Raw genomic sequence first — 6,946 nt, forward strand, 5'->3', positions numbered from 1 at the left:
TGGCAAATACACATTTTCAAAATATGATTTTTCTTGAAAGCTCACATTTTATCACTGGCAACAAACACTGGCAGTTGTTTTTCCTGAAGTAACACGCTCATTTTGTTCATTTTCGAGAAAACATCTGCCAAAAGCCCATGTTGGAAAAACTATAGTTCGTCTGCCAGTCATCCTCTCAAGTAAAAACGCTGCTCCAGGAAAAAGCAGACAGTTCAGCTCACAGCTCAAACAGTATGCCGGGGCTTTTCCTCCTGACAACCACTGTACTTCCATCTCCAGCAAAAGTGCTCTATGTGTACTTCTGGGACTCAGAACACTAAAAGAAAAGTAATAATTGTACTGCTGCATCAAGAGCATTCTCAAGAGAAACTCAGGCCTGATAGATAGATAGATAGATAGATAGATAGATAGATAGATAGATAGATAGATAGATAGATGATAGATGGATAGATGATAGATAGATTATTATTATTATTATTATTATATAAATAACGATTAGTAGTTGGCAGTGAAGAACAGCACAGCTGGGTGCTGCTGTCATGATTTGTACTATAGCACTTTTATCTTCCAGTGCTTTCCTAGCATCAGGACAAATGTCAATATAGTGAAAAAGGCAAAGTATTAGTTTCACTATAAAAACAGCTTTGCGGCCCTGGCCGGTTGGTTCAGTGGTAGAGCGTCGGCCTGGTGTGCAGAGGTCCCGGGTTCGATTTCCGGCCAGGGCACACAGGAGAGGCGCCCATCTGCTTCTCCACCCCTCCCCCTCTCCTTCCTCTCTGTCTCTCTCTTCCCCTCCCGCAGCCGAGGCTCCATTGGAGCAAGGATGGCCCGGGCGCTGGGGATGGCTCCTTGGCCTCTGCCCCAGGCGCTAGAGTGGCTTTGGTCTCAACAGAGCAACGCCCCGGAGGGGCAGAGCATCATCCCCTGGTGGGCAGAGCTTCGCCCCTGGTGGGCATGCCGGGTGGATCCCGGTCGGGCGCATGCAGGAGTCTGTCTGACTGTCTCTCCCCGTTTCCAGCTTCAGAAAAATACAAAAAAAAAAAAAAAAAAAAAAAAAAAACAGCTTTGCGCTCACAGGCCTCCTGAAAGGGTCTTGGGAACTCCCAGGTAGCTGAAGACCTCACTTGGAGAAGCCCTGACACTGCAGAGATAAATAACTTAGGCAGTCTTTAATTATTTGAAAAATTAAACAAAGGCCTATGCCTTTGGCTACTGCAAACTCCTTTTTAAAAAGAAGGAAAGAAAGAAATGCACTCACTTGCTTCTGCCTTTCTGAATCAAAAGGAAATCAGAACAAAATAAATATGTGTCCTCAACTGCCTTCTTGGTCTATGACCACATAGCTTCATTTAGACTTTTACATATTTTCCTGTTCCTTGCCTTTCAAGGCTAAAGATAGTAACATTCAATATTTAGGATGTTCATTATAGACACCTGCCAGAGATGTAAAAAGAATATCATGCAACTTTTACAACAGAAAATTTTCCATTTAATCTGTTTTGTGCAGAAGGGTTTGTAATCCATTTTCAACTAACATTTATCTAATACTAGCTATGTGTCAGACATAATAATATGTGCTTTTACAACAACTCATCAGATATTGGCACATTTTATAGCTAAGAAGGTTAAGACACACATATCCAAAAATTGTTTTTTAGGAAGTCTACAGATCTGGAACCATCACATAAGTCTTATGTCTGAAATAGTCTGTTTGCTAAACCCCTCAGAGATGCTATTAAGGCAGTAAGTAATCCAGGTCCTTGGGAATGCCTCATAAAACAGCCTCTTTCCCCTGCCCAGTTTTTCTATGGTCCCCAGCAGAGTGCCACTGCCCACGAGGTGAAGCAGCCCATGAAGGTAAGGCCTCAGAGTGACATTCAACTACCGAGCCAACAGACACTCAACAATTATTCGTCCGTATCCAGAAACACTTACTTGTCCAAGAGTAGTGGCATATGAACACTACATCATTAGTTAGGCAGAACAATAATAATAAAAGCAACTTTGAATGTTTGCTGGGGAAGAGTCTCAACACTTACAGATCTCTGAAGCAAAGAATGTTCCACTACCCATCAGAAGGAAAAGTGGATGCAAAGCCTGTAAACTCATATCCTAAATCAGTCCTCAGCTTAATGCTCGTTATTTGCCTTATAAAAGGTCTTTGCCTAGATTTAAAAAAAAAAAAAAAAAGAAGAAGAAGAAGAAGTGGTCCTGGCTGGTTGGCTCAGCGGTAGAGCGTCGGCCTGGCATGTGGGGGACCCGGGTTCGATTCCCGGCCAGGGCACATAGGAGAAGCGCCCGTTTGCTTCTCCACCCCCCCCCTCCTCTCTGTCTCTCTCTTCCCCTCCCACAGCCAAGGCTCCATTGGAGCAAAGATGGCCCGGGCGCTGGGGATGGCTCCTTGGCCTCTGCCCCAGGCGCTAGAGTGGCTCTGGTCGCAGCAGAGCGACGCCCCGGAGGGGCAGAGCATCGCCCCCTGGTGGGCAGAGCGTCGCCCCTGGTGGGCGTGCCAGGTGGATCCCCATCGGGCGCATGCGGGAGTCTGTCTGACTGTCTCTCCCCGTTTCCAGCTTCAGAAAAATACAAAAATACAAAAAAAAAAAAAAAGTGATTCTTAATACTCAAACCCCATCTTCCAAAACAGAAGATCAAAGAGCTTTCTGGCACATTCAGTCCTGGGAAATTCTTTCTTGCATTTGTAGATTTTGCATCAAAACAGATGCAGTTAGAAAAGCCACATCTTAACGTGTTTGGGACTTTATGAAGGTAGACAACTCTGGTTGTGTGGAGGTATTGCAGATGTCTCCCCTGTCATGGAGAATAACCTGTCTGCCCAGGTAGGTGGAGCCCAGTCATGGCAGAGGATGAGATATGGAAAGCATTTTTCTAAAAGAAGGAGAACTAATTCACCCTGTCACCTTTCTTCCGTTGAGGAGGGCTGGCAATTTGAGAACCTATGTCTAGATCCATTTTCTATGTGAAAACGAAGCCTTTTGCAATAAACAGGCATTTTGTCATCTTTTAACAAGATGTCTATTTTATTTTTGGAAACACACGAAAGATAAGTGAAGACAGGAGAACTTCTAACAGATCCTCTTCTGTTCAGTGAAGCCAGAAAATAAGATACAAAATTATATCAGTTACACATTGGTCCCCTGTAGTTAAAAATACATGATGGTTATTCTTGAGGCTTTTGAAAAACAGCATCAAGCAGATATTTAGTATAAGACTTAGGTATAGGGAGCTTTTGTGTATATATATATATTTAATCCAACACCTATTGGAGAAGCATTTATTGTGGTCACTATATGCAACAGCTTGGTTTAATTCATTTATCCCATTTTAAAGGCCACAGGAATATCTCAGAAATGGGAAAATCATGACAAAGTTATTTACTCTATTCTAAATGTAACTAGACCTAGGGAGGCTTTGCTAATTACTGGTATCATAGCAAAGCAGAAATCTGTTCATGTCTCATTCAAGCAGTGGATTAGATAAAACATTAGTTCCGTGAAGCTGATCACTCTGGAGGTTTGCTTGTTGGCACACCAGGCCTCCTGGAGTATCCCAAAGCCGGCCTAATAACACATCTGCTGTATTTATTTTTGAATGTAAATGGCACTCAGAAGGATGCTTTGAAAATTAATTTCAGCTGGAAAACAATTAACATTAATAAATACAGAGTTTGTTGCTGCTAACAATTACTTTATGAAATTGTTAGATGTGGTGGAAAGCGCTAGTTTACAAATACAGTTTGTTGCAATTAAACCCCTTCTGGACCAAACTACTCCAAACTGGAGGGAATCCTGTCAGATGCTGTGAGGGGTATCAATAGACTTGCGTGGATTTCATGACTTCGTTACATGTGCATAGAGAGAAGAGGCATGCGTTTGGTCGGGCTGTTGTGGCCCACAGGACATTTATTTCTAACAATTGGCTGAAGACAAAAGAACAGTTACTCAATCCTTTTATGAAAATGCATTCTTAGGTGATGTGGACAATGAAAACAACAAAAAAGGGCACTTTCCGACTCCTATATTCTAAATCTGTTTTAAGCAGAGCAACACAAGCAAAAGGATGCTTTGTCGGGAGACGCGGAACCTAAGCTGCGAGCCTCCATCGCGGCGCTCGGGCCTGCCCTACGAATCAGAGACGTCCGCTCGCCCGCATGACCGAAGCAGACACATTGAAGCATTCAGCGGCTTCTCTGAACCACGGGCCATCTGTTTACGTCCTGTAGTAAAATCACAGTGTTGGCAATTGCACAAATATCCCTAGCACGGCCTGCAAATAATCACTCCTGGAATGTTCAGTTCCATCCAGTCCTTGAGGACAAAAAAAAAAAAAAATGCTGTTGATCTGAACATCCCGAGACCTCAGTTTCTTTGTATCTGCTGTTTACCTTGCACCTTTCATCCTGGCTTTTTGTAACTCAGCTTTGCACCAGCAATGGAGCGACTATTTCACCTTATCTCCCTTGGTGGTGCTCATCGTGCCTCTGTTAAGCCTCTGTGCCCTTAAAGGGTGATTGCAAAATTGAAATAGCAATATAAGCAGAAACAGGGAAAAGGTATATACACAGGAAATAAAAAAAAATGGCTCTCCTCTAAACCAACTAAACAAGTTTCTGAGAAAAGACGGCGACCTTTTTAATAACAGGACACTGATCTAGAGAAAATTGGATAATCACGTTGTTATATGGCTAACACTGCTGGGTTGCAAGCACCTTGAAAGACTAGGGCAGGTACTGGTGTCTTTGTGTTCCTTGGTGGTAACCAGAGCAAGTAACAGATGCTTAGTGCATATCCATGGACTGGAGCATGGCTAAATTAACATTTTAAAGGCAAAGTTAAAAACAATTGCATTTATTAAAGTGACACGATATTTGTGAGCTTAGAAAGTTTTGAAGGGTTCAGGGAACATCAGCTGACGAATTGTGAGTTAAAATGCTCGTCCCTGCCCTTATCATGGGGACAGATGTGCAGTGTTGGGCAGAGAGGCGCAGAGCAGTGCCCAGGGGCCCTGTCTGGTCAGAACAGGGAGGACCCAGGGACATAGGACCCTCAGCTTCTCTGATCCACTCGAATTTGCTACATTTTATATGTAGTTTATTCACACTTCTGATAAGCAAATATAAGATTATGTGGTGAGTTTTCTGTTTTTATCCATCTTTTCCCAAGAAAAGTGATATCTATTTGGGGGGGGGGGAGGGGTACCACATGAAAACAGGAGGTCAAGCAAGAAAACCAGAAAAGCCACAAACCGCCTTCTCTGATTTCATTCCTATCACTCACCTACAGAGTTTAAAGAGAAGGGTAAGAAAAGGTTTCCTCTTGCATTGGTCGTTGATAGTTCTCAGCAGTCTTGTCTCGGTTCCAGATCATATTGCTGGGTCAAGCCCAAGATCAGAATGCCCAATGTCAGTTTCTGTTTCAGAAAGTGGTTTGTTAATGACATCCTAATGTCGATCATCATATAGCAGAAACTATATTAATATTTTTCTTTTCCTCTTAGGCACTGTTACACAGATGTCAGCTCTAATCCCTATAGAAGGCTGCGACAAGTCGGTCTTCATGGAAATACATTAGTGCTGCCTGTGAAGTTTCTAGAAATATAAGAGGTGTGAAAATTAGAATTTGAAATAAAGAAACCTTTAAAAAAATTTAGCTTAGCTTCAGATATGTAAAATTATGTTGCTTTGAGGGCAATAACTGGTCTGCAAATTTTTCATGCCTATATTATCCTAATGTAAACTAATAAAACATATAGTAAAATCATTCAAATTATCTAAATATGTCAACTTCTTTAATACAAATCAAGCACTTGAAAGCTTTCTGCTTTAGCTGAAAGAGATGCCCGGCACTAATATTTCACAATTATAATGAAAGGAATAAAAAATCAGTTTGTAAAATGTTATTGATGTTTTTCTTTCAACCTAACCTTTATGCTGTGCTCAGAAAGGAAGACAGATGTTGCCCAACCTGTGGGGCTGGGCAAGCCGGCCTTTTAAGAGCTCCACTGTAAACCAATGAAAGGTGTGTAAACAGATGACAAGGGCAATTACAATGTGGAATTGATTAGGCTCTCAATTACTAAAAGCACATAGCCTTTTCTTTCTATGCCACTCTTTGATGACAAAAAAAAAAATAAACAAACAAAAGAAATGTGAATAGCTCATCAAGATGACAATATGTTTGTATTTTGAGTGTCTCTCAGGAAGGGAACATCTACAAGGACGGTTGGAGCTGTAGACAAGGGTGAGCTGGCACCAATATGTACAGGAAAAGGAAATACAATAATTCCACCCGCTGCAGGTCAGTTGCCTTTTACGTTTTTCTCAGTGCCAGTGAGAGTACGCAAGGCTCCTAGACAAAGGGGCAGCCACGGAGTCAGAGTGGAGCAAGCGGGGAAGAGGCGGTGGGAAAGCCTAGTAGGGACCTATGCATATTAAGTTAGAAATAGAAGTATGAACTGGGGCAGAATCTGTAAATCTATGATTACTCATCAAGGGTTGATTAATTGAGGCCCTGGCCAGTTAGCTCAGTGGTAGAGCTTCGGCCTGGCGTGCAGGAGTCCCGGGTTCGATTCCTGGCCAGGGCACACCGGAGAGGTGCCCATTTGCTTCTCCGCCCCTCCCTCTCCTTCCTCTCTGTCTCTCTCTTCCCCTCCAGTAGCGAGGCTCCATTGGAGCAAAGATGGCCCAGGCGCTGGGGATGGCTCTGAGCGTTGCCCCCTGGTGGGCATGCCGGGTGGATCCCCGTCGGGCGCATGCGGGAGTCTGTCTGACTGCCTCCCCATTTCCAGCTTTGGAAAAATGAAAAAAAAAAGGGGGGGGGGTTGATTAATTGCATCTGCTGAATACATACATGTAACACCTATATCTAATGATAATTCTTCTCTATATAGTCTCTGTCTTTCAGCTTGTCTTGTAGATATTGAAGAATCT

Source organism: Saccopteryx leptura, chromosome 4 (genome assembly GCF_036850995.1).
Source record: "Saccopteryx leptura isolate mSacLep1 chromosome 4, mSacLep1_pri_phased_curated, whole genome shotgun sequence".
NCBI lineage: Eukaryota > Metazoa > Chordata > Mammalia > Chiroptera > Emballonuridae > Saccopteryx > Saccopteryx leptura.